A 26,750-nucleotide genomic window follows, 5' to 3' on the forward strand; every position below is an offset into this window, starting at 1 on the left:
AAATCGCTATGCCCTCAGATGAACCATCAAACAGGCAAAGCGTCAATACAGGATAAAGATGGAATCCTACTACACCAGCTCTGACGTTCGTTGGATGTGTCAAGGCTTGCAAACTATTACGGACTACAAAGGGAAACCCAGCCGCGTGCTGCCCAGTGACGCGAGCCTACCAGACGAGCTAAATGCCTTTAATGCTCGCTTCTAGGCAAGCAAAACTGAAGCATGCATGACGGCACCAGCTGTTCCGGACGACTGTGTGATCACGCTCTCCATAGCCGATGTGAGCAAGACCTTTTAACAGGTCAACATTCACAAGGTCGCGGGGGCAGACGGATTGCAAGTATATGTACTCAAAGCATGCGCGGACCAACTGGCAAGTGTCTTCACTGACATTTTCAACCTCTCCCTGACCGAGTCTGTAATACCTACATAATACCCCCAAGCCATAAGACTGCTGAACAATTTATCAAATGGCCACCCAGACTATTTTCATTGACCCCCACCCCCTCGACCAACCTGTAACCCCACACATTGACTTGTACCGGTAGAGGGGGTAAATATTTTCTTAATTCCATTTTCTTAAAACTGCATTGCTGGTTAAGCGCTTGTAAGTAAGCATTTCACTGTAAGGTCCACACCTGTGTGACAAATAAAAGTTGATTTAATTTGATGAATGGAACAACAAACATATGGAAACCTCGTTTGATTCAATTCCATTTACTCCATTCCAGCCATCCCATAGCTCCTCCTCACCAGCCTCCTCTGCTAGAAATACACTGGACAAAAGTATGTGGATAACTGCTCATCAAACATCTCATTCCAAAATCATGGGCATTAATATGGAGTTGGTCCCCCCTTTGCTGCTATAACAGCCTCCACTCTTCTGGTAAGGCTTTCCACTAGATTTTGTAACATTGCTGTGGGGACTTGCTTCCATTCAGCCACAAGCACATTAGTGAGGTCGGGCACTGATATTGGGCAATTAGGCCTGGCTCATAGTCAGCATTCTAATTCATCCCAAAGCTATTCGATGGGGTTGAGGTCAGGGCTCTGTGCAGGCCAGTCAAGTTCTTCCACACTGATCTCGACAAACCATTTCTGTATGGACCTCACTTTATGCATGGGGCATTGTCATTCTTAAACAGGAAAGGGCCTTCCCCAAACTGTTTCAATAAAGTTGGAAGCACAGAATAATCTATAATTGCATTGTATGCTGTAGCATTAAGATTTCCCTTCACTGGAACTAAGGGGCTTAGTCCGTACCATGAAAAACAACCCCAGACCATTATTCCCCCTCCAACAAACTTTACAGTTGGCACTATGCATTCGAGCAGGTAGCGTTCTCCTGGCATCCCCCAAACCCAGATTTGTCCGACGGACTGCCAGATGGTGAAGCGTGATTCTTTACTACAAATGAACGTGTTTCCACTGCTCCAGAGTCCAATGGCGGAGCGCTTTACACTGCTCCAGAGTCCAATGGCGGAGCGCTTTACACAGCTCCAGAGTCCAATGGCGGAGCGCTTTACACCGCTCCAGAGTCCAATGGCGGAGCGCTTTACACCGCTCCAGAGTCCAATGGCGGAGAGCTTTACACCGCTCCAGAGTCCAATGGCGGAGCGCTTTACACCGCTCCAGAGTCCAATGGCGGAGCGCTTTCCACCGCTCCAGAGTCCAATGGCGGAGCGCTTTACACTGCTCCAGAGTCCAATGGCGGAGCGCTTTACACTGCTCCAGAGTCCAATGGCGGAGCGCTTTACACCGCTCCAGAGTCCAATGGCGGAGCGCTTTACACCGCTCCAGAGTCCAATGGCGGAGCGCTTTACACCGCTCCAGAGTCCAATGGCGGAGCGCTTTCCACCGCTCCAGAGTCCAATGGCGGAGCGCTTACACCGCTCCAGAGTCCAATGGCGGAGCGCTTTACACCGCTCCAGAGTCCAATGGCGGAGCGCTTTACACTGCTCCAGAGTCCAATGGCGGAGCGCTTTACACCGCTCCAGAGTCCAATGGCAGAGCGCTTTACACCGCTCCAGAGTCCAATGGCGGAGCGCTTTACACTGCTCCAGAGTCCAATGGCAGAGCGCTTTACACTGCTCCAGAGTCCAATGGCGGAGCGCTTTATACCGTTCCAGAGTCCAATGGCGGAGCGCTTTACACCGCTCCAGAGTCCAATGGCAGAGCGCTTTACACCATTCCAGAGTCCAATGGCGGAGCGCTTTACACCGCTCCAGAGTCCAATGGCAGAGCGCTTTACACCGCTCCAGAGTCCAATGGCGGAGCGCTTTACACTGCTCCAGCCGATGCTTGGCATTGTGCATGGTGACTTTAGGCTTGTGTGCAGCTGCTCGGCCAAGAAAACCCATTTCATGAAGCTCCCAAAGAACAGTTCTTGTACGGAAGGATGTTGCTTCCAGAGGCAGTTTGGAAGTCAGTTTTGCAACCGAGGACAGACCATTTTTAGGTGCTACGCTCTTCAGCACTCAGCGGTCCCGTTCTGTGAGCTTGTGTGGCCTTCCACTTCGTGGCTGAGCTGTTGTTGCTCATAGACGTTTCTACTTCACAATAACAGCACTTACAGTTGACCGGGACAGCTCTAGCAGGGCAGAAATGTTATGAACTGACTTGTTGGAAAGGTGGCGTGCTATGACAGCGCCACGTTGAAAGTCACTGAGCTCTTCAGTAAGGCCATTCTACAGCCAATGTTTGTCTATGGAGATTGCATGTCTGTGTGCTTTATTTTGTACACCCATTACTGTCAGTAATGGGTGTGCCTGAAATACCTTAATCCACTTATTTGAACAGGTGTCCACATACTTTTGTATATATTCTGTACATTGGGCCTAAATTGATTTGTTCCACATATTGGTACATTGAAATAACATCCATTCTCCATTATGTACATTTAATAATAATAGTAATAATAATATTACTAGGGTAGCCTAGTGGTTAGAGTGTTGGACTAATAACCGAAAGGTTGCAAGTTCAAATCCCTGAGCTGATAAGGTACAAATCTGTCATTCTGCCCCTGAACAGGCAGTTAACCCACTGTTCCTAGGCCGTCATTGAAAATAAGAAATTGTTCTTAACTGACTTGCCTAGTTAAATAAAGGTAAAATAAAAAAAATTCTGTAGGCAGACCAATACATACAGATATGCTATCTCTCTAGTTCCCCAGCAAAAAAATGTAAAACTTGTCACTAACAGAAAGGGTAACAAATAAAGAGTCACTGACCATAAACAGAACAAACAGGTGGGTTTATATGCTCCCGAGCGGCGCAGCAGTCTAAGCCACTGCATCTCTGTACAAGAGGCGTCACTAAAATCCCTGGTTTGAACCCAGACAGTATCACATCAGGTCGTGATTGAGAGTCCTATAGGGCGGCGCACAATTGATCAAGCGTCATCCGGGTTTGGTCGGGGCAGGCCGTCATTGTAAATAAGAACTTGTTATTAACAGACTTGCCATAGTTAAAGGTTAAATAAAATAAATAAACATATAGGAGGGATTCTGATAGACACTCATGCGAGTGTCCACTGCAAGTTGACTAGAAACCACAACTGGGACCTAAAAGATACCCACCATGAGCACCCACTAAATTTGCCAAACAGCAAAACAAAATTAAAACTCACTCCAAACTTAAAGGCAGGAAGCAAAACAACAGGGAAGATCAGATAAATGATTGTTTGCCTACAAATCAAATACGGAGAACAAATTAAAGATGCTAACCCTCCACATCACTCAAGACCACTGGAGCACTGGGCCAGCCACTCTTCAATAGCACCTGGGCCAGCGCAGGTGAAATGCCTAACCATTAACAAGATGCCAAACCAGCACAGGTGTAACACATACTGACGAACAAGGTGACACCAATCGGTGCTGACGTCAAACCCCTAAATATAAAAGGATAAACCAAAGCCTGTAACAAGTTGAATGTTACAGTACCAGTCAAAAGTTTGGACACACCTACTTATTCAAGGGTTTTTCTTTATTTGATTATTTTCTACATTGTAGAATGTTAGTGAGGACATCAAAACTATGAAATAACACATATGGAATCATGTCATCACAAGAAAAGTGTTAATCAAATCAAAATATATTTTATATTATTCAAAGTAGCCATCCTTTGCCTTGATAACAGCTTAGCACACTCTTGGCATTCTATCAACCAGCTTCACCAGGAATGCTTTTCCAACAGTCTTGAAGGAGTTCCCACATATGCTGAGAACTTGTTGGCTGCTTTTCCTTCACTCATAAATAGCCCTTACACAGCCTGGAGGTGTGTTGTGTCATTGTTGAAAAATAAATGATAGTCCCAGTAAGCGCAAACCAGATGGGATGGCAAATCGCTGCAGAATGCTGTGGTAGCCATGCTGGTTAAGTGGTGCTGTAACGGGATTCTTCCGTCGAAGGAGAGGAGGACCAAAATGCAGCGTGGTTGAAATTCATGTTTGTTTTTAATAAGAAAACTATAACACCAAACAGGCTACCTAAATATGGTTCCCAATCAGAGACAATGACTAACACCTGCCTCTGATTGAGAACCATTTCAGGCCAAACACAGAAACAGACAAACTAGACACACAACATAGAATGCCCACTCAGATCACACCCTGACCCAACAAAACATAGAAACATACAAAGCAAACTATGGTCAGGGTGTGACAGGTGCCTTGAATTCTAAATAAATAACTGACAGTGTAACCAGCAAAGCACCCCCACACCATAATATCTCCTCATGCATGCTTCACAGTGTGAACAACACATGTGGAGATCATCGGTTCATCTCCTCTGCTTCTCACTGTCACAAAAACACGGCGGTTGGATCCAAACATCTCAAATTTAGACTCAGACCAAAGGACAGATTTCCACCAGTCTAATGTCCATGTCTTGTGTTTTTTGTCCTAAGCAAGTCTTTTCAACTTATTGGTGTCCTTTAGTAGTGGTTTCTTTGCAGCAATTTGACCATGAAGACCTGATTCAGGCAGTCTCCTCTGAACAGTTGATGTTGAATGTTGAGATGTGTCTGTTACTTGAACTCGGTAAAGCATTTATTTTGGCTGACTTTTCTGAGGGTGGTAACAATAATGAACTTATCCTCTGCTGCAGAGGTAAATCTGGGTCTTCCTTTCCTGTGGCGGTCCTCATGAGAACCAGTTTCATCATAGCACTTGACAGTTTTTGCGACTGCACTTGAAGAAATGTTTAATGTTCTTGAAATTTTGCGGATTGTCTGACTTTCTTGTCTTAAAGTAATGATTTGGACTGTCATTTCTCTTTGCTTATTTGAGATGTTCTTGCCATAATATTGACTTGGTCTTTAACCAAATAGGGCTATCTTCTGTATACCACCCATACCTTATCACAACACAACTGATTGGCTCAAATGCATTAAGAAGGAAAGAAATTCCACAAATGTACTTTTAACAAGGCACACCTGTTAACATAAATGCATTCCAGGTGACTACTTCATGAAGCTGGTTGAGCGAATGCCAAGAGTGTACAAAGCTGTCATCAAGGCAAAGGTGGCTACTTTTTGCTTCCTACATGATTCCATATGTTCGTTCATAGTTTTGATGTCTTCACTATTAGTAAAAATAAAGAAAAACCCTGGAATGAGTAGGTGTGTCCAAACTTTTGAATGGTACTGTATATATTGATGTATTGTAGCTGCTGACAAATATACTGAGATTGTGTTGATATCAGATTTAAAATATTAACCCTCTAAACAAATGTGTGATTCACACAGCAAAAATTAAAGACTGAGTGAAAGTAGAAGAGACAAAAGTGTTAAAATATAGAACAGAGACATGGAACGAGGTGAAAAGAGGGATGAAGAAGGGTGAGGAATACAGACTAATGGAAAACAGACAGCTAAACTAATTGTGCATAGTTTTAGACACATTGACCTCCGGCTGAACTGAATTACAACAATTTATGGCCACTCCTAAATCACCTCAACTTCACCGTGTTCATAATTTTGTACGTTTAACCAGGATAGTTTATTTAACACTTTTCAGTGATAATCCAAGGGGAATTCACTCTTATTCTATCCCATAGCCATTACATGACATTATATAACAATGACTTCAATCATTATAACATACAGTTGAAGTCAGAGGTACATACACCTTAGCCAAATACATTAAACTCAGTTTTTCACAAGTCCTGACATTTAATCCTAGTAAAAATTCCCTGTCTTAGGTCAGTTAGGATCACCACTTTATTTTAAGAATGTGAAATGTCAGAATAATAGCAGAGAGAATGATATATTTCAGCTTTTATTTCTTTCATCACATTCTCAGTGGGTCAGAACTTTACATACACTCAATTAGTATTTGGTAGCATTGCCTTTAAATAGTTTAAACGTTTTGGCTAGACTTCCACAAGCTTCCCACAATAAGTTGGGTGCATTTTGGCTCATTCCTCCTGACAGAGCTGGTGTAACTGAGTCAGGTTTGTAGGCCTCCTTGCTCGTGCACGCTTTTTCAGTTCTGCCAACAAATGTTCTATAGGATTGAGGTCAGGGATTTGTGATGGCCACTCCAATACCTTGACTTTGTTGTCCTTAAGCCATTGTGCCACAACTTTGGAAGTATGCTTAGGGTCGTTGTCCACTTGGAAGACCCATTTGCGACCAAACTTCCTGACTGATGTCTTGAGATGTTGCTTCAATATATCCGCATAATTTTCCTGCCACATGATGCCATCTATTTTGTGAAGTTCATCAGTGTTTCCTGCAGCAAATCACCCCATGACATGATGCTGCCACCCCCATGCTTCACGGTTGGGATGGTGTTCTTTGGCTTGCAAGCCTCCCCATTTTCCTCTGAACATAGCGATGGTCATTATGGCCAAACAGTTCTATTTTTGTTTTATTCAGACCAGAGGACATGTCTCCAAAAAGTATGATCTTTGTCCCCATGTGCAGTTGCAAACCATAGTCTGGCTTTTTTATGGCAGTTTTGGAGCAGTGGCTTCTTCCTTGCTGAGTGGCCCCTTCAGGTTATGTCGATATAGGACTCGTTTTACTGTGGATATAGATACTTTTGTACCTGTTTCCTCCAGCATCTTCACAAGGTCCTTTGCTGTTGTTCTGGGATTGATTTGCACATTTTGCAACAAAATACGTTCACCTCTAGGAGACAGAACGCGTCTCATTCCTGAGCGGTATGACGGCTGCATGGTCCCATGATGTTTATACTTGCATACTATTGTTTGTACAGATGAACATGGTACCTTCCGGCGTTTGGAAATTCCTCCCAAGGATGAACCAGACTTATGGAGGTCTACAATTTTTTCCTGAGGTCTTGGCTGATTTATTTTGATTTTCCCGTGATGTCAAGCAAAGAGGCACTGAGTTTGAAGGAAGGTATGCCTTGAAATACATCCACAGGTACACCTCCAATTAACTCAAGTGATGTCAATTGGCCTATTAGAAGCTTCTAAAGCCATGACATAATTTTCTGGATTTTTCCAAGCTGTTTAAAAGCACAGTCAACTTAGTGTATGTAAACTTCTGACCCACTGGAATTGTGATACAGTGAATTATTGTAACGGTTTTCATGCGGTGAAGAAGAGTCGGACCAAAATGCAGCGTGTAGATTGCGATCCATGTTTAATGAACAAACGTAAACACGAATCAAAATACAAACACTACAAAACAAAAGAACGTAACGAAAACCGAAACAGCCTATACTAGTGTAAACTAACACAGAGACAGGAACAAGGACACTAAGGACAATCACCCACGAAACACACAAAGAATATGGCTGCCTAAATATGGTTCCCAATCAGAGACAACGATAATCACCTGACTCTGACTGAGAACCGCCTCAGGCAGCCATAGACTAACGCTAGACATCCCACAAAACCCCAAGACAAAAACACACCACAATAACCCATGTCACACCCTGGCCTGACCGAATAAATGAAGAATAAACATAATATATTTCAACCAGGGCGTTACAATTATAAGATAATTAATCTGTCTGTAAACAATTGTTGGAAAAATTACATGTGTCATGCACAAAGTAAATGTCCTAACCAACTTGCCAAAACTATAGTTTGTTAACAATAAATTTGTGGAGTGGTTGTCACGCCCTGACCTTAGAGAGCCGTTTTATTTCTCTATTTGGTTAGGTCAGGGTGTGACGTGGGGTGGGCATTCTATGTTCTATTTTCTATGTTTTGTATTTCTTTGTGTTGGCCGGGTATGGTTCTCAATCAGGGACAGCTGTCTATTGTTGTCTCTGATTGGGAACCATACTTAGGCAGCACTTTTCCCACCTGGCTTTGTGGATAGTTAACTTTGTTTGTGGCACTAATGCCTTGTAAGCTTCATGGTTGTTTTTCATTTGTTGGTGACATTTTGAAATAAAAAAGGAAAATTGACGCTCACCACGCTGCATTATGGTCTTCTTACAGCGACAGCCGTGACCATGGTTGAAAACCGAGTTTTAATGACTCCAACCTAAGTGTATGTAAATTTCCGACTTCAACTGTAATTGGTGGAACCATACATGAATATAAAGACAAGAGTGTGCTTACTGAAATAAACGGTAGGATGATTGATAGACTGAAGGACTGTAGCAGAAGGCAGAGAAATCAGGTTGTTTATTGGTGTGTCACACTCACCGTGACCAGGGTCCAGCTCAAGGGAAAATCCATCCTTTCACCATCAGAGGCTTTGCTGCATACAAAGAGAGAGATGAGGGCACACACCTGTGTCCTTCCCTATATTGTCCCTCACTTGCCTCCCACCCTCTCACATACACTGCACGTACGCACACACACACACACAGTGTATTTCAGAGGTTATGAGCTGAGCCTCAAAGGCAGAGGTCTTAATCTGGTGTACAGTATTTTTCTGTCTGACCACTCAATAAAATTATTATATCAAATCAAACTGTATTTGTCACATGCGCCGAATACAACAGTGAAATGCTTCCTTACAAGCCCTTAACAAACAGTGCAGTTGAAGAACGAGTTAAGAAGAATAAAAAATATCACAATAAAATAACAATAACAATGCTATATACAGGGGGTACCGGTACTGAGTCAATGTGGAGGCTATATACAGGGGGTACCGGTACTGAGTCAGTGTGGAGGCTATATACAGGGGGTACCGGTACAGAGTCAATGTGGAGGCTATATACAGGGGGTACCGGTACTGAGTCAATGTGGAGGCTATATACAGGGGGTACCGGTACTGAGTCAATGTGGAGGCTATATACAGGGGGTACCGGTACTGAGTCAATGTGGAGACTATATACAGGGGGTACCGGTACTGAGTCAATGTGGAGGCTATATATAGGGGGTACCGGTACTGAGTCAGTGTGGAGGCTATATACAGGGGGTACCGGTACTGAGTCAGTGTGGAGGCTATATACAGGGGGTACCGGTACTGAGTCAATGTGGAGGCTATATACAGGGGGTACCGGTACTGAGTCAGTGTGGAGGCTATATACAGGGGGTACCGGTACTGAGTCAATGTGGAGGCTATATACAGGGGGTACCGGTACTGAGTCAGTGTGGAGGCTATATACAGGTGGTACCGGTACTGAGTCAGTGTGGAGGCTATATACAGGGGGTACCGGTACTGAGTCAATGTGGAGGCTATATACAGGGGGTACCGGTACTGAGAGTGTGGAGGCTATATACAGGGGGTACCGGTACTGAGTCAATGTGGAGGCTATATACAGGGGGTACCGGTACTGAGTCAATGTGGAGGCTATATACAGGGGGTACCGGTACTGAGTCAGTGTGGAGGCTATATACAGGGGGTACCGGTACTGAGTCAATGTGGAGACTCTATACAGGGGGTACCGGTACTGAGTCAGTGTGGAGGCTATATACAGGGGGTACCGGTACTGAGTCAATGTGGAGGCTATATACAGGGGGTACCGGTACTGAGTCAGTGTGGAGGCTATATACAGGTGGTACCGGTACTGAATCAGTGTGGAGGCTATATACAGGGGGTACCGGTACTGAGTCAATGTGGAGGCTATATACAGGGGGTACCGGTACTGAGTCAGTGTGGAGGCTATATACAGGGGGTACCGGTACTGATTCAATGTGGAGGCTATATACAGGGGGTACCGGTACTGAGTCAATGTGGAGGCTATATACAGGGGGTACCGGTACTGAGTCAATGTGGAGGCTATATACAGGGGGTACCAGTACTGAGTCAGTGTGGAGGCTATATACAGGGGGTACCGGTACTAAGTCAATGTGGAGACTCTATACAGGGGGTACCGGTACTGAGTCAGTGTGGAGGCTATATACAGGGGGTACCGGTACTGAGTCAATGTGGAGGCTATATACAGGGGGTACCGGTACTGAGTCAGTGTGGAGGCTATATACAGGGGGTACCGGTACTGAGTCAATGTGGAGGCTATATACAGGGGGTACCGGTACTGAGTCAGTGTGGAGGCTATATACAGGGGGTACCGGTAGTGAGTCAATGTGGAGACTCTATACAGGGGGTACCGGTACTGAGTCAGTGTGGAGGCTATATACAGGGGGTACCGGTACTGAGTCAGTGTGGAGGCTATATACAGGGGGTACCGGTACTGAGTCAGTGTGGAGGCTATATACAGGGGGTACCGGTACTGAGTCAATGTGTAGGCTATATACAGGGGGTACCGGTACTGAGTCAGTGTGGAGGCTATATACAGGGGGTACCGGTACTGAGTCAATGTGGAGACTCTATACAGGGGGTACCGGTACTGAGTCAGTGTGGAGGCTATATACAGGGGGTACCGGTACTGAGTCAATGTGGAGACTCTATACAGGGGGTACCGGTACTGAGTCAGTGTGGAGGCTATATACAGGGGGTACCGGTACTGAGTCAGTGTGGAGGCAATATACAGGGGGTACCGGTACTGAGTCAGTGTGGAGGCTATATACAGGGGGTACCGGTACTGAGTCAATGTGGAGGCTTCCTCTGACACCGCCTAGTGTATAGGTCCTGGATGGCTGGAAGCTTGGTCCCAGTGATGTACTGGGCCGTACGCACTACCCTCTGTAGTGTCTTACCGTCAATAATTTATTAATTTATAGTTATTAAAGGAGTCCTCCATCTCCATCTCCTATTTTCACATTGTCCACATCTTTTCCCCTGTTCTCTCTCTATATCTTCTCCCTTTTCCCCAAACCCTCCCGCATCCCCCACATGCTGACATTTCTATCTCTCTATCTATCTCCCATCTCCCTCTCTCTTCCCCGGCATATGTTTCACTTCTGTTATTTTCTCCCTCTGTCCCCCCTCCTACTGCTGACCTTTCTTTCTCTCAGACTCCCTCCATCTTCCTCACCCTCCCTCCCTCCCTCCCTCCCTCCCTCCCTCCCTCCCTCCCTCCCTCCCCCTCCCTCCCTCCCTCCCTCCCTCCCTCCCTCCCTCCCTCCCTCCCTCCTCCCTCCCTCCTCCCTCCCTCCTCCCTCCCTCCCTCCTTCCTCTGTTTGGTCCTCTAACCCAGTGGCAGTCTGACATAAGAAATCCACCTTTTGTTAAGTAAACACTTAACACAACACAAACAAAACATCCAGGTGTGGATGAGAGAGGAAGAGAGTGATAGATAGAGAGAGAGAAAAATAAGGAACTTAATATACAGTAATATACAGTATGCTCAACGTACTGTCAAAAACATCCATTTGATACAGTATATGTCCAGAAACGACATATACTGTGGGAGACAGCAAGGCAAGTGTGTTACCTAATCAATATTTATTTATGTCATAAATAAAGGAACGGAAGTTAAGCTAGCTTCCCCACATGTATGTGTGTCTCAGACAGAAGCACTATGGCACTCTGTGGTACACAGGGTCATTTAAACTCATTATGAGCCTTCCTCTGTTTACACACCATTGTCAAGTGCATCGCCAATATAACCTGCCATAATCTGCCACTATCACTTTCCTCTGCTGCTCAGGTATATATATATATATAAAAATATATCCCATTTAGCAGACGCTTTTGTCCAAAGCGACTTACAAGTCGGCTGGGGCCACTACTTTTACATATGGGTGGCCCCAGCGGGAATCGAACCCACGACGCTTGGCGTTGCAAGCGCCATGCTCTACCGACTGAGCCACACAGGTGTGTGTGTGTGTGTGTGTGTGTGTGTGTGTGTGTGTGTGTGTGTGTGTGTGTGTGTGTGTGTGTGTGTGTGTGTGTGTGTGTGTGTGTGTGTGTGTGTGTGTGTGTGTGTGTGTGTGTGTGTGTGTGTGTGTGTGTGTGTGTGTGTGTGTGTGTGTGTGTGTGTGTGTGTGTGCGTGCAAATCTGTGGGTGGTTGTGATTATTAAATGCTTCTACTTAACTTGACAGGAAGCATAATGGTTTAGAATTAGAGCTACTATTCTTCACAAAAGATCCAAGTGTAAAATGAACACACTCATATCTTCACTGGTTCCCCAACCCTAAATTGAGCTTTGTTCTAGCCTGAAAACTATTTCAATTGAGCTTTTCCATTAAGAATTTTCATCAAGGACTAAGCTAAATGTAGCCAGTATCTTATCTCCAATTCTAAATGCTTGCCATGTATTGAGGTATAAATGCCAAAAGCAACTTGTGTGTGGTGAGTACAACTCACATTGATAAAGAGCACCACCAACTGGTCTCCAAAAGTGCCGCTGTATTTTTCCACAATATTCCATCTCCACACGCCTTCCAGCTGTAAGTCACAATCTTATTGATCAGTAAACACAAATCCCAAACTAAGTGACTTTCTGCCAAGCCTGTTAAGGGTCATAACAATAACCAGATAGTGATGCACTGAGAAAGAGATTCATTGATAGCAGACCAATAGTGGAAGCCATTGTTTCAACAGATAATGCTTCAACAGATAAAGTGATGAAATATGAGGCATGCATGTTCTACCCTGATGAACGCATTGACATTTTAATATGAAATCTGTCAAGGTCACACAGAGATGATATGATTTATTTGTGGCATGTAAGTTATTATTGCATGGCCCTACTGAAGGGAATTCATCTCATGTCTGCGCATGTTGAGGGGACATTCATATCAGGCTTCACTAGAATGACAACTCACTGTTTGAAGACAGATCACTGGAGTGTAAATTAAAGTTCAAGTAGTTTATTTGCCATTTGCAGGTATTAAAAGCAACAGATACATGTACATTGGAATTCTTTGTTGTATCGATATATAATATACACTATACACTGTGTTCTTCAATTGGTAATTTTGACAAGACATTTATGGTCAAGAACAACTTTGGTCTTGACTTGCCTTCAGAAAATTACAAACCCCTTTACTTTTCCCCCATTTTGTTGTGTTACAGCCTCCCCCCTCCCAAAAAAGCAGACATCGAATATCCCTTTGAGCATGGTGAAGGTATTAATTACAGTTAGGATGGTGTATCAATAAACCCAGTCAATACAAAGACACAGGCGTCCTTCCTAAATCAGTTGCCGTAACGGAAGGAAACCGCTCAGGGATTTCACCATGAGGCCAATGGTGACTTTAAAACAGTTACAGAGTTTAATGGCTGTGTTAGGTTAAAACTGAGGATGGATCAACAACATTGTAGTTACTCCACAGTACTAACTTAAATGAAAGAGTGAAAAGAAGGAAGCCAGTACAGAATACAAATATTCCAAAACATGCATCTTGTTTGCAAAAAGGCACTAAAATAATACTACAAAACAATGTGTCAAGAACAGAATAGAATTAAGCACAGGCAAAATCCTAGAGGAAAACCTGGTTCCGTCTGCTTTCCAACAGAACCTGGAAGACAATTTCACCTTTCAGCAGGACAATAACCTTAAACACAAGGCCAAATCTACACTGGAGTTGCTTACCAAGATGGCATTGAATCCTCCTGAGTGGCTTAGTTACAGTTGACTTAAATAAGATTGAAAATGTATGGCAATATTTTGCAAATGGCTGTCTATCAATGATCAACAACCAACTTAACAGAGCTCGAAGAACTTTTAAAAGAATAATCTGCAAATATTGTACAATCCAGGTGTGCAAAGCTCTTAGAGACTTACCCAGAAAAACTTAGCTGTAATCGTTGATACACGTGATTGTAACACGCATTGACTGAAGGGTGTGAATACGTGTGCCTTGTTTCTATCAAGCCTTTAAGTAAAGATCTGGATTTACTCTTACCTCTGCTTGCTGTTTCTCTGAGACAGGGTTCGAGTTCATATAAGCATCAGTGTAACATTATGTATGTATGAACAGTACCAGTCAAAAGTTTGGACACACATACTCATTCCAGGGTTTTTCTTTATTTTTACTATTTTCTAAATCGTAGAATAATAGTGAAGACATCAAAACTATGAAATAACACATATTGAATCACGTAGACACAAAAAAAGTGGGATCGGTGTTTGCGTGTGTGTCCCCTTAAATCGGCAGAAAGCTTAAACTATTGTTAATACCAACTGCACTGTCAAATTTACAATAGCTATTACAGTGAAAAAATACTATGCTATTGTTTGAGGAGAGTGCACAACAACAACAAAAACTTTATCACGGCAACTGGTTTAATACATTCACCTCTGAAGGTAAATAATGTACTTACATTCAGTAATTTTATCGCTGTGTCCCAGAGATAAAGTGTAGCATAATTTTGTTTGATAAAATACATTTTTATATTCAAATGTAGGAACTGGGTTCTACAGTTCGCACCCATGCTGTGTCTGCCCCTCCTCCCTCCATAATTTAGGATATTCCTGGGAGTATGTAAACTTTAATGTTTGAGTTATGTTTATTTTATTTAACCTTTATTTAATTAGGCAAGTCAGTTAAGAACAAAATCTTATTTACAATGAAGGCCTCGGAACAGTGGGTTACCAACAGATTTTTACTTTGTCAGCTCGGGGATTTGATCCACCTTTCGGATACTGACCCAACGCTCTAACCACTAGGCTACCTGCCACCCATGAACTTGAAAATGTATCAATTGACCAATTCGGCAAATTTGGGCAGACTTGATACAACATTTTGAACAGTAATGCAAGGGTTCATTGGATCAGTGTAAAAATTTGCACACACACTGCTGCCATCTAGTTGCCAAACTCTAACTTTTTCCTAGACTCCGAAGTGATATACTGGCCTTTCTCTTGCATTTCAAAGATGAAAAATGTATATCCAACATTAATTTCACATTTCCACAAACTTCGGAATAGTACCTTTCAATTGGCACCAAGAAAATACATATCCTTGCTTCAGGTCCTGAGCTACAGGCAGTTAGATTTGGGTATGTCATTTCAGGTCCTGAGCTTCAGGCAGTTAGATTTGGGTATGTCATTTCAGGTCCTGAGCTTCAGGCAGTTAGATTTGGGTATGTCATTTCAGGTCCTGAGCTTCAGGCAGTTAGATTTGGGTATGTCATTTCAGGTCCTGAGCTTCAGGCAGTTAGATTTGGGTATGTCATTTCAGGTCCTGAGCTTCAGGCAGTTAGATTTGGGTATGTCATTTCAGGTCCTGAGCTTCAGGCAGTTAGATTTGGGTATGTCATTTCAGGTCCTGAGCTACAGGCAGTTAGATTTGGGTATGTCATTTTAGGCGAAAATTGAAACAAAGGGTCCGATCCTTAATTAAACTTCACTAGGGTAGGGGGCACATGAAAAGCGTGCCCAAAGTAAACTGCCTGCTACTCATGCCCAGAAGGATATGCATACAATTGGTATATTTGGATATAAAACACTCTAAAGTTTCCAAGACTGTTAAAATAATGTCTGTAAGTATAACAGAACTGATTTGACATGCGAAAACCTTAGAAACATCCATCCATGAAGTGTTATTTTTTATGTTTGTGGTTTTCTATTGAATGCCATTACAGTATCCATTGACTTAGGACTCAAATTGCACCTATGGCTTCCACTAGATGTCAACAGTCTTTAGAAATTGTTTCAGGCTTGTATTCTGAAAAATGAGAGAGTAAGACCACTCTGAATGAGTGGATCCTACACTGACCTAGACATTTTTCATGCGGATACTGTTTGGAATTTTCGTCTGCCTGTTGTGACTGCATTTGAGCCTGTGGATGACTGAACAAAACCCTCTTGCAATCTACCTGCCCATGTTCGTGCATCCGACACCACGTAATGGAGAGCATCTTAATGCAGAGGTCAACAAGGAGCTGGAGATCAGGGTCAAGGCACAGGCTACACACTCAATGTAAGGGACAATATCCATGAAGTCTGTATTACAGTATTAAACCCATGATCGTATTTCTACAGTGTATGTGTGGCATATGGGGATCTATGAAACGTACTCCTCAGCTCCTTACTTGCGTCGCCGAATTGTAAACTTTTCGATGGCACTGACTGGTAAGATGCTTTCAGGAGGGTGGTCACGTGTGCTAGCAAGGAAGAGGTCCTGGGTTTGATCCTCGGTGTGAGCCGAATCAGGTGGAAGTGTTACTCACTAAGCAAGCAGCTTGATGTCATTTACACATGCTGCAAAACAGTTCACGTTATAACTAAACTAGCCAACTGTAAAGTTTTGTGGAGAAGGAATAATGGTCTGGGGCTGTTTTTCAAAAACAGCTAACTTTACAGTTGGCACTATGCATTGGGGCAGGTAGCGTTCTCCTGGTGTCCGCCAAAACCAGATTTGTCTGTCAGACTGCCAGATGATACTGCGTGAGTCGTCACTCTGAACAACGTGTATCCACTGCTCCAGAGTCCAATGGCAGCGAGCTTTTCACCACTCCAGCCGACGCTTGGCATTGCACATGGTGATCTTTGGCTTGTGTGCAGCTGCTCAGCCATGGAAACCCATTTCATGAAGTTGCTTCCAGAGGCAGGAACTTAGTAGTAAGTGTTGCAACTGAGGACAGAGATTTTTACACACTACGTGCTTCAGCACTCAGCGTTCCCATTCTGTGAGCTTGTGTGGCCTACCACTTCGTGGCTGAGCCATTGTTGCATCTAGACTTTTCCCCTTCACAATAACAGCACCTGCAGTTGACCGGGGCAGCTTTAGCAGGGCAGAAATGTGATGAACTGACTTGTTGGAAAGGTGTCCATGTACTTTTGTATATATAGTGTATCTTGCTGTATGATTTTACTGTATTGTTTACAGTATAAGATCACCAAAAGGTCTAACAACCAAGAGTACATCCTACTTCCTACTGATATCTCTGAATGATTTGGATTCGTGTGATTGTCTGTTTTGCACCCTTGCTAGGATTACTGATGTCATCATCAGTGGACCTCAGAACATCACCAATCACATGACCACCCAATGGGAGTTTGTCATTCGGTGGACACCCATTCAGGAAGATCTGGGGGAGCATTTCCCCATTTGCTTCATTGCCGAGGGAGAAGACGGGTGGGTCTCATGGCATCTAATCATGTTTCATGATGCTGCATCATCACCAGAACTGCTCTGGTACTTCAGTACTTTCTGCTACTTTCTGCTACTTTCTGCTACTTTCTGCTACTTTCCGGTATTTTCCTTGGGATATTAATCTCTTTTTTTAAATCAAATTAATTCTCCCAATGCACCTGACTGAGAAACATTATTATTAGATGTGGAAGTGTAACAATACAATGTGCTGTTGTTTATGCTGATCTTAAATCCATATGTAAGCCGGAAAGTTCCAGGACCGGCAAAATAAATAGTGGGGAAACACCATACCGGAAAAAACACAAACATTTTAATGTTGGGTGGGCTGGTTGAAATGAACACACACAAAAAAATACATTTTTATATACAAATAGAACAGTATGAAACTTGGCATGGCCGGCAGCCAAGATTTTTTCACTCACAATTTCTCTGTTATACTAATCTATAATGAATCATTGGCTGATCAGTGGGTAATGGCCGGCCTGGTTTTCTGCAAGTTATTAACAGCATCCGCAAAGAGACCTGCTCTGACTCTATCATCAGTTAGACAGCCAAGATCATAGCCTGGTCTCATAGACTAGACATAACATAGTAAAAGTAAATCTGGGACACTCAAATGTGTTTAATATGTTATATTTGGTGTGGTTACACAAGACAGAAGGTTACTTAAGGCAAAAATGAAAGTAGGGTAGTTGGTTGGGGTGGATGGGTAGTAGTATAGCACAAACGTCTTGTACCTCAAAGGTTGCTTGATCGAATCTCATCACAGGCATTTTGGCTAATTAGCATCTTTGCAACTACTTAGCATGTTAGCTAACCCTTCCCCTTTAACCTAAATCCTAGCCTTAACCCTAACTTTCACACATAATCTTTAGCATAGCTAATGTCAGCCACCTAGCTAACATTAGTGTTAGCCACCTAGCTAACATTAGCCACAACATTGTTTTATTCATAACATATCATACGTTTAGCAAATTCGTAAGATATTGTACAAATTGCAATTCGTAAAATATCATACAAATTGTAATTAAGTGATAATGCCCGAGAAGCCAGGAAGTCGAGGACTTGAAAACTGTGCCAATATATTCTCCAAACACCGGCTTCACGTGCATTATCACATTTATACAACAGGTCACCAAACATATTCAAATAATGATTGACATATTTTCATTCATCTTTATTTTATTTATGTTTATTCATACTATGTTCATACTATTTCAACCTTCCAAGAGATAGTCCTGACACAAATCTAGGGTTGCTACCCAACCCGGCTGGTCGTTCGTTCTATCGGTTCTGTTGCCAGAGACACAACCCAGTCGTTCAGTCTTTTTGTTCTAAATCTATGGACGCGACCCAGTCGTTTGTTTTAAATGTTCTGTTGCCATGATGGCTGGCAACATTTGCTTGCTAGCTAGCCAACGTTGGCTAACACAGTCGCGTTAAACAGTGTAGCCAGAATAACAGCAAAGTAGTGTCCATTTGCATTTGTTTAAGCTGTTTTTAAGTGATTTTGGGGGGGGGACATCCACAACAATTAGCTAATGATGTGCGATTTTGCCCGGCATACACCTGAGTCCAGGTTGAAGATCATGGATGTAAAAATAATTTCCACCTCACTCAAAACGTCATATTTTTTGGGGCGGCTAAAACCATGATTTGGTATAACAATAAAGTGCATTACCCTCATGATTCCTGTAATGAATGTGTCTGCGCTGCCCTGTGTCATCGCTGGGGCATGCTGCTGTGAAGGGCGAACCACTTTCTTCTACATCCATGCAGTCGAGAGAAATGCATTCCGATCATATACTGTGACATTTCTAAATGCAATTGAGGGAAAACACTGCTTTGGATGCTTTGTCCACTTGTCCCTGCCGAAGAGAGGGGGCTCTCAGCTTACTGTAGGACGTACAAATGGTGGGTATAGATTCTTCTATGATCATGAATGATATGAATGACACCCAAAAGTACTCGTTGCATGTTGAAAGCTTAGCAGGAAAGGGAAATGGTCAAATTCATGCACTTATTAAGAGAACATCCCTGGTCATCCCAACTGCCTCTAATCTGGCTGGCTCACTAACCACAAACACTTTGTTTGTAAATGAGTGTTGGAGTGTGCCCCTGGCTATCCGTAAATAAAAAAACAAGAAAATTGTGTCATCTGGTTTGCTTAATATTAGGAATTTGAAATTATTTTTGACTTTTGATAATTAAGTATGTGTAAAAGCAAATACTTTTAGACTTTTACTCAAGTGGTGTTTACTGGGTGACTTTTACTTGAGACATTTTCTATTAAGGTATCTTAACATCTACTCAAGTATGACAATTGGGTACTTTTTCCACCATTGGTTTTTGATCACATTGTTTTCAATAAGACTGATACGTTGTACAATAACAAGATATGTCCACATTCTCCTGTGACAGTCAAAGCCAAAGTGGTTTGCCAAGAGACCACCATGACAGTGGAAGTGGAGAAGTCCTCTATCCCTGGAGTACATGAGGGCCATCTCCGCCTCAGTGAACCCAGTAACTCTGCCTACGACCTGCAACGCCTCTCCGACAGCACCCACATGATCGGAGTCATCCCCCTCAATGCCTGTGGGACTCAGATAGAGGTAAGACCTCTGAAATGTCAAATATTATAGTGTGATGATATGTGGAAATCTATTTGGGTGTGAGACCCATTCACTCCTGGGTGATTGTCTATGTTATTCATACTGAACCTGGTCCGAGTGCATATTCACCCCAAGGGACGAATTAGGCTGAATCCTGTGATGTTTCTCACCGGGCAGCATAAGCCCTCCCTTTCACCAAAACCCTACATCTTGAATCATTCAGCCTAATGATTTAGAAAGGGTTGCCTCAGAGAAAGGGTCAAGATGTAGAATTTTGGTGAGGGATGCCTTATGCTGCCCGGTGAGAAACATCAAAGGAAACACCAACATGCTTGCTCATAACCCGAAGAGTTGCACAGCAAAATAGAAATGATCTACAGTACCAGTCAAAGGTCTGGACACACTTATTCAGGTTTTTCATTATTTTCTACATTGTAGAAAATAATGAAGAAATAACACATAACACATATGGAATCATATATTATCCAAAAAAATGGTTAAACAAATCAACATTTATTTGGGATTCTTCAAAGTAGCCACCCTTTGCCTTGATGACAGCTTTGCACACTATTGGCATTCTCTCAACCAGCTTCATAAGGTAGTCACCTGGAATGCATTTCAATTAAGAGGTGTGCTTTGTTAAAAGTGAATTTGTGGAATTGATTCTTGTGGAATTGATCCTTAATACTTTTGAGCCAATCAGTTGTGACAATGTAGGGGTGGTATACAGAAGATAGCCCTATTTGGTAAAAGACCAAGTCCATATTATGGCAAGAACAGCTCAAATAAGCAAAGAGAAACAACAATCCATCATTACCTTAAGACATGAATCTGATCAACCGGAAAATTTCAAGACTTCAAGTGCAGTCTCAAAAACCATCAAGCGCTATGATGAAACTGGCTCTCATGAGGACCGCCACAGGAAAGTTAGACCCAGAGTTACCTGCTACAGAGGATGTTCATTAGATTTAACTGCAAATAAAAATGCTTCACAGAGTTCAAGCAAAATAGACATCTCAACATCAACTGTTCAAAGGAGAATGTGTGAATCAGGTCTTCATGGTTGAATTGCTGCAAAGAAACCACTACTGAAGGATACCAATAATAAGAAGAGACTTGCTTGGGCCAAGAAACACGAGCAATGAACATTAGACCTGTGGAAATACGTCCTTTAGTCTGATGAGTCCAAATTTGAGGTTTTTGGTTCCAACCGCTGTGTCTTTGTGAGATGCAGAGTAGGTGAACGGATGATCTCTGCATGTGTGGTTCCCATTGCGAAGCTTGGAGGAGGAGGCGTGATTGTGTGGGGGTGCTTTGCTGGTGACACTGTGTTTGATTTATTTAGAATTCAAGGCACACTTAACCAGCATGGCTACCACAGCATTCTGCAGCGATACACCATCCTATCTGGTTTGGGCTTAGTGGGACTATCATTTGTTTTTCAACAGGACAATGACACAACCAGGCTGTGTAAGGGCTATTTGACCAAGAAGGAGAGTGATGGAATGCTGCAACAGATGACCTGGCCTCCACAATCCCCCGACCTCAACCCAATTGAGATGGTTTGGGATGAATAGGACCACACAGTGAAGGAAAATCAGCCAACAAGTGCTCCCCGTATTTGGGAACTCCTTCAAGACTGTTGGAAAAGCATGTGAAGCATTCCAGGTGAAGCTGGTTGAGAGAATGCCAATAGTGTGCAAAGCTGTCAAGGCAAAGGGTGGCTACTTTGAAGAATTACTAACTGATTCTATATGTGTTATTTCATAGTTTTGATGTCTTCACTATTATTCTACAATGTAGAAAATAGTAAAAATAAAGAAACACCCTTGAATGAGTAGGTGTGTCCAAACTTTTGACTGGTACTGTACACCTTGGGTGTTTTCAAGAGTTCAGTGCTGGCAGTGCCCACAAATGTAGCTATCTAGATGATTTCCCTCTCCATTTCTCTGAATTCAGGAGGATGATGCAACCTCCTCTTCAAGAACAAAATCACCACCTTCGACAACCCCAATGACATCATCACCAGGCACCACCAGGTGGAGATCCAGTTCTACTGCCAGTACGCCAAACGTGGCAATGTCAGCCTGGGCTTCAGCGCACACAGGGACAGCATCACGGTGGTGGAGAAAGGCTTCGGTATGTTCACCTACCAGTTTGAGTTCTACTAGACGAGTGAGTTCACCAGTGTGGTGGATCCCCGTGACTACCCATTAGACGTGGTGGTGAAGCAGATGATCTACATGGACATCGAGGCCACAACCACCGTGAACAACACAGAGATCTTCGTGGAGTCTTGCAGAGCGGCGCCATACGACAACGCCAACTACCACCCCACCTACCCCATCGTGGAAAACGTTTGAGACTCAGAACACAAAGACATCCATTCATCATCGTCATAATGGCACTAGTCACTGTAATGTTAACATTTTATTGGAATACGAGATACGCCATTAACAGATTTTTCTGAATGAAAGAAACATTACCATTAATGCTGTAATATCATGTTTTATTTTACCAGGTGCAATGTGGACGAGACTGTTCAAATCTTCTCACACAAGAGACATTTCCGGTTCAGAAAAGGAAGCTTTCAAATTCATCGGACTGCACGACCAGGTACATAGGAACAGGTTGCTGGATTATTCAAAGGTCATATTTACATTTGACATTTTATTCATGTAGCACTTTTATCCAGAGCTGAAAGTAAGCATTTTGTTGGACAATGTACAATATACAATGTGTATCCCGTACATACGACTAATAAAACTTGAAACTTACAGGAGCAATTAGGGTTAGGCGCCTTGCTCAAGGGCACATCGACGGATATTTTTACCTAGTTTGTTTAGGTATTTGAACTAGCGATCTTTCGGTTACTGTGCCAATGTGTTTAACCACTAGACTACCCAGTATGATATCATCTCAGTTAAGTGACCTTTGATCTCTCTGGCTGTAGGTGTCATCAGCTGTTCAGTGATTCTGTGTGAGGCTGGGAACCCCAACACCCGGTGCGCCCAGGGCTGCATCAACTCCACCTCACCTCCAATCTGCTGATCACCACCACCGTAAGAGAGATGCCTCCATGCAAACGGCCAGGCATCACATTTCCCAGGGTCCTTTGCGCCTGATAAAGACTTCTGAGAGCTCAGGTAACACTTACCTTGAGGGTAATTAGCTCAGGACAAGCAAAAAATGAAATGTTGTACTTTTGAGTTGAAGTTACAACAGTTCTTATCCATGATTTTTAAAGGACCTCTGCAGTCAAGTCCTCAAGATACATCTCTGGATGGGAGGGTATTTTGGTGTGTTTTGGTGAAAGAAAGTGTTGACTTGTTTTCTTGTCTTTTCAGTGACCAACATGAACATGGTGTTCATGGCTGGATGTTTCCTAGCAGCCATTGCCATTATGTGTGGCTTTGTCCTCTACAAGGCCAAAGCAACAGGGGTCAAATACAGCCCCTGCCAACATTTGAAACTTAGTCAGATGGAAGCTATCCTTTCACATGTAGCCTGCGCTATGTAAATATCTATTTGAGCATGGTAAAGTTTTTAATTACACTTTGGAAGGTGTATCAATACACCCAATCACTACAAAGTTACGTGTCCTTACTAACTGTTAACGGAGAGAAAGGAAATCGCTCAGGGATTTCAGCATGATGCCAATGTTGACTTTAAAACTGTTGCAGATTTGAATAGCTGTGATAGGAGAAAAATTAAGATGTGTCAACAAACAACATTGTACTTAGTACACAAAAAAAAAGTTTACCTGAAGAAGATCTCTGGTTAACTTCTTTAGGATAGGGGGCAGCATTCAGAATTTTGGATGAAAAGCGTGCCCAAAGTAAACTGCCTGCTAATCAGGCCCAGAAGCTAGGATATGCATATTGGTAGATTTGGATAGAAAACACTTTAAAGTTTCCAAAACTGTTAAAATAATGTCTGTGAGTTTAACAGAACAGAAATGGCATTCAAAAACCTGAGGAAAATTCATCCAGGAAGTGCTATGGGTGTTTTTCCATTGAAAGCCTATCCACCATTTAAAGGGATAGGACCCAGATTCTGTTCCCTATGGCTTCCAATGGGACATGTTTCGTATTGCGTCAGATAACAACATTGACGAATACGCTGATTCGGTGTGCGAGTTCATTAGAACGTGCGTTGAAGATGTCGTTCCCATAGCAACGATTAAAACATTCCCTAACCAGAAACCGTGGATTGATGGCAGCATTCGCGTGAAACTGAAAGCGCGAACCACTGCTTTTAATCAGGGCAAGGTGTCTGGTAACATGACTGAATACAAACAGTGCAGCTATTCCCTCCGTAAGGCTATCAAACAAGCTAAGCGTCAGTACAGAGACAAAGTAGAATCTCAATTCAACGGCTCAGACACAAGAGTCATGTGGCAGGGTCTACAGTCAATCACGGACTACAGGAAGAAATCCAGCCCAGTCACGGACCAGGATGTCTTGCTCCCAGGCAGACTAAATAACTTTTTTGCCCGCTTTGAGGACAATACAGTGCCACTGACACGGCCTGCTACGGAAACATGCGGTCTCTCCTTCACTGCAGCCGAGGTGAGTAAAACATTTATACGTGTTAACCCTCGCAAGGCTGCAGGCCCAGACGGCATCCCCAGCCGCGCCCTCAGAGCATGCGCAGACCAGCTGGCTGGTGTGTTTACGGACATATTCAATCAATCCCTATACCAGTCTGCTGTTCCCACATGCTTCAAGAGGGCCACCATTGTTCCTGTTCCCAAGAAGGCTAAGGTAACTGAGCTAAACGACTACCGCCCGTAGCACTCACTTGCGTCATCATGAAGTGCTTTGAGAGACTAGTCAAGGACCATATCACCTCCACCCTACCTGACACCCTAGACCCACTCCAATTTGCTTACCGCCCAAATAGGTCCACAGACGATGCAATCTCAACCACACTGCACACTGCCCTAACCCATCTGGACAAGAGGAATACCTATGTGAGAATGCTGTTCATCGACTACAGCTTGGCATTCAACACCATAGTACCCTCCAAGCTCGTCATCAAGCTCGAGACCCTGGGTCTCGACCCCACCCTGTGCAACTGGGTAATGGACTTCCTGACGGGCCGCCCCCAGGTGGTGAGGGTAGGTAACAACATCTCCCCCCGCTGATCCTCAACACTGGGGCCCCACAAGGGTGCGTTCTGAGCCCTCTCCTGTACTCCCTGTTCACCCACAACTGCGTGGCCACGCACGCCTCCAACTCAATCATCAAGTTTGCGGATGACACAACAGTGGTAGGCTTGATTACCAACAACGACGAGACGGCCTACAGGGAGGAGGTGAGGGCCCTCGGAGTGTGGTGTCAGGAAAATAACCTCACACTCAACATCAGGAAAATTAAGGAGATGATTGTGGACTTCAGGAAACAGCAGAGGGAACACCCCCCTATCCACATCGATGGAACAGTAGTGGAGAGGGTAGCAAGTTTTAAGTTCCTCGGCATACACATCACAGACATACTGAATTGGTCCACTCACACAGACAGCATCGTGAAGAAGGCGCAGCAGCGCCTCTTCAACCTCAGGAGGCTGAAGAAATTCGGCTTGTCACCAAAAGCACTCACAAACTTCTACAGAAGCACAATCGAGAGCATCCTGGCGGGCTGTATCACCGCCTGGTACGGCAACTGCTCCGCCCTCAACCGTAAGGCTCTCCAGAGGGTAGTGAGGTCTGCACAACGCATCACCGGGGGCAAACTACCTGCCCTCCAGGACACCTACACCACCCGATGTTACAGGAAGGCCATAAAGATCATCAAGGACATCAACCACCCGAGCCACTGCCTGTTCACCCCGCTATCATCCAGAAGGCGAGGTCAGTACAGGTGCATCAAAGCTGGGACCGAGAGACTGAAAAACAGCTTCTATCTCAAGGCCATCAGACTGTTAAACAGCCACCACTAACATTGAGTGGCTGCTGCCAACACACTGACACAACTCCAGCCACTTTAATAATGGGAATTGATGGGAAATTATGTAAATATATCACTAGCCACTTTAAACAATGCTACCTTATATAATGTTACTTACCCTACATTATTCATCTCATATGCATACGTATATACTGTACTCTATATCATCGACTGCATCCTTATGTAATACATGTATCACTAGCCACTTTAACTATGCCACTTTGTTTACATACTCATCTCATATGTATATACTGTACTCGATACCATCTACTGTATCTTGCCTATGCTGCTCTGTACCATCACTCATTCATATATCCTTATGAACATATTCTTTATCCCCTTACACTGTGTATAAGACAGTAGTTTAGGAATTGTTAGTTAGATTACTTGTTGGTTATTACTGCATTGTCGGAACTAGAAGCACATGCATTTCGCTACACTCGCATTAACATCTGTTAACCATGTGTATGTGACAAATAAAATTTGATTTGATTTGATTTGATTAGCTGTGAACAGACTTTTGACATTGTTTCAGGCCTTTATTCTGAAAAATGAGGGAGAATGAGCAGTTTCAATGAGAGGTCAGTGGAAAGTCCCCAACCTGTTTGGTGCGCAATCCCGAGATCCCGCCTTTCGTTGTTTTTCTTTTATATTGACAACGCTATTGTCCAGTTAAAATATTATTGATTATTTAGGCTAACAACAACCTGAGGATTGATTATAAACATCGTTTGACATGTTTCTACGAACTTTACGGATACTATTTGGAATTTCCGTCTTCCTCTTGTGACCGCATTTGAGCCATTGGATTACTGAACAAAATGCCCCAACAAAATTGAGGTTTTTGTATGTAAGAGGG

General features: G+C 43.4%; 1 pseudogene; it reads left to right on the forward strand.

The window, feature by feature from the left end:
* The first annotated feature begins 58 nt into the window (after nucleotides 1-58).
* Nucleotides 59-23,460, forward strand: LOC135506799 (uncharacterized; annotated as a pseudogene).
* The last annotated feature ends 3,290 nt before the right edge of the window (nucleotides 23,461-26,750 follow it).

Source organism: Oncorhynchus masou, chromosome 3, assembly GCF_036934945.1.
Source record: "Oncorhynchus masou masou isolate Uvic2021 chromosome 3, UVic_Omas_1.1, whole genome shotgun sequence".
NCBI lineage: Eukaryota > Metazoa > Chordata > Actinopteri > Salmoniformes > Salmonidae > Oncorhynchus > Oncorhynchus masou.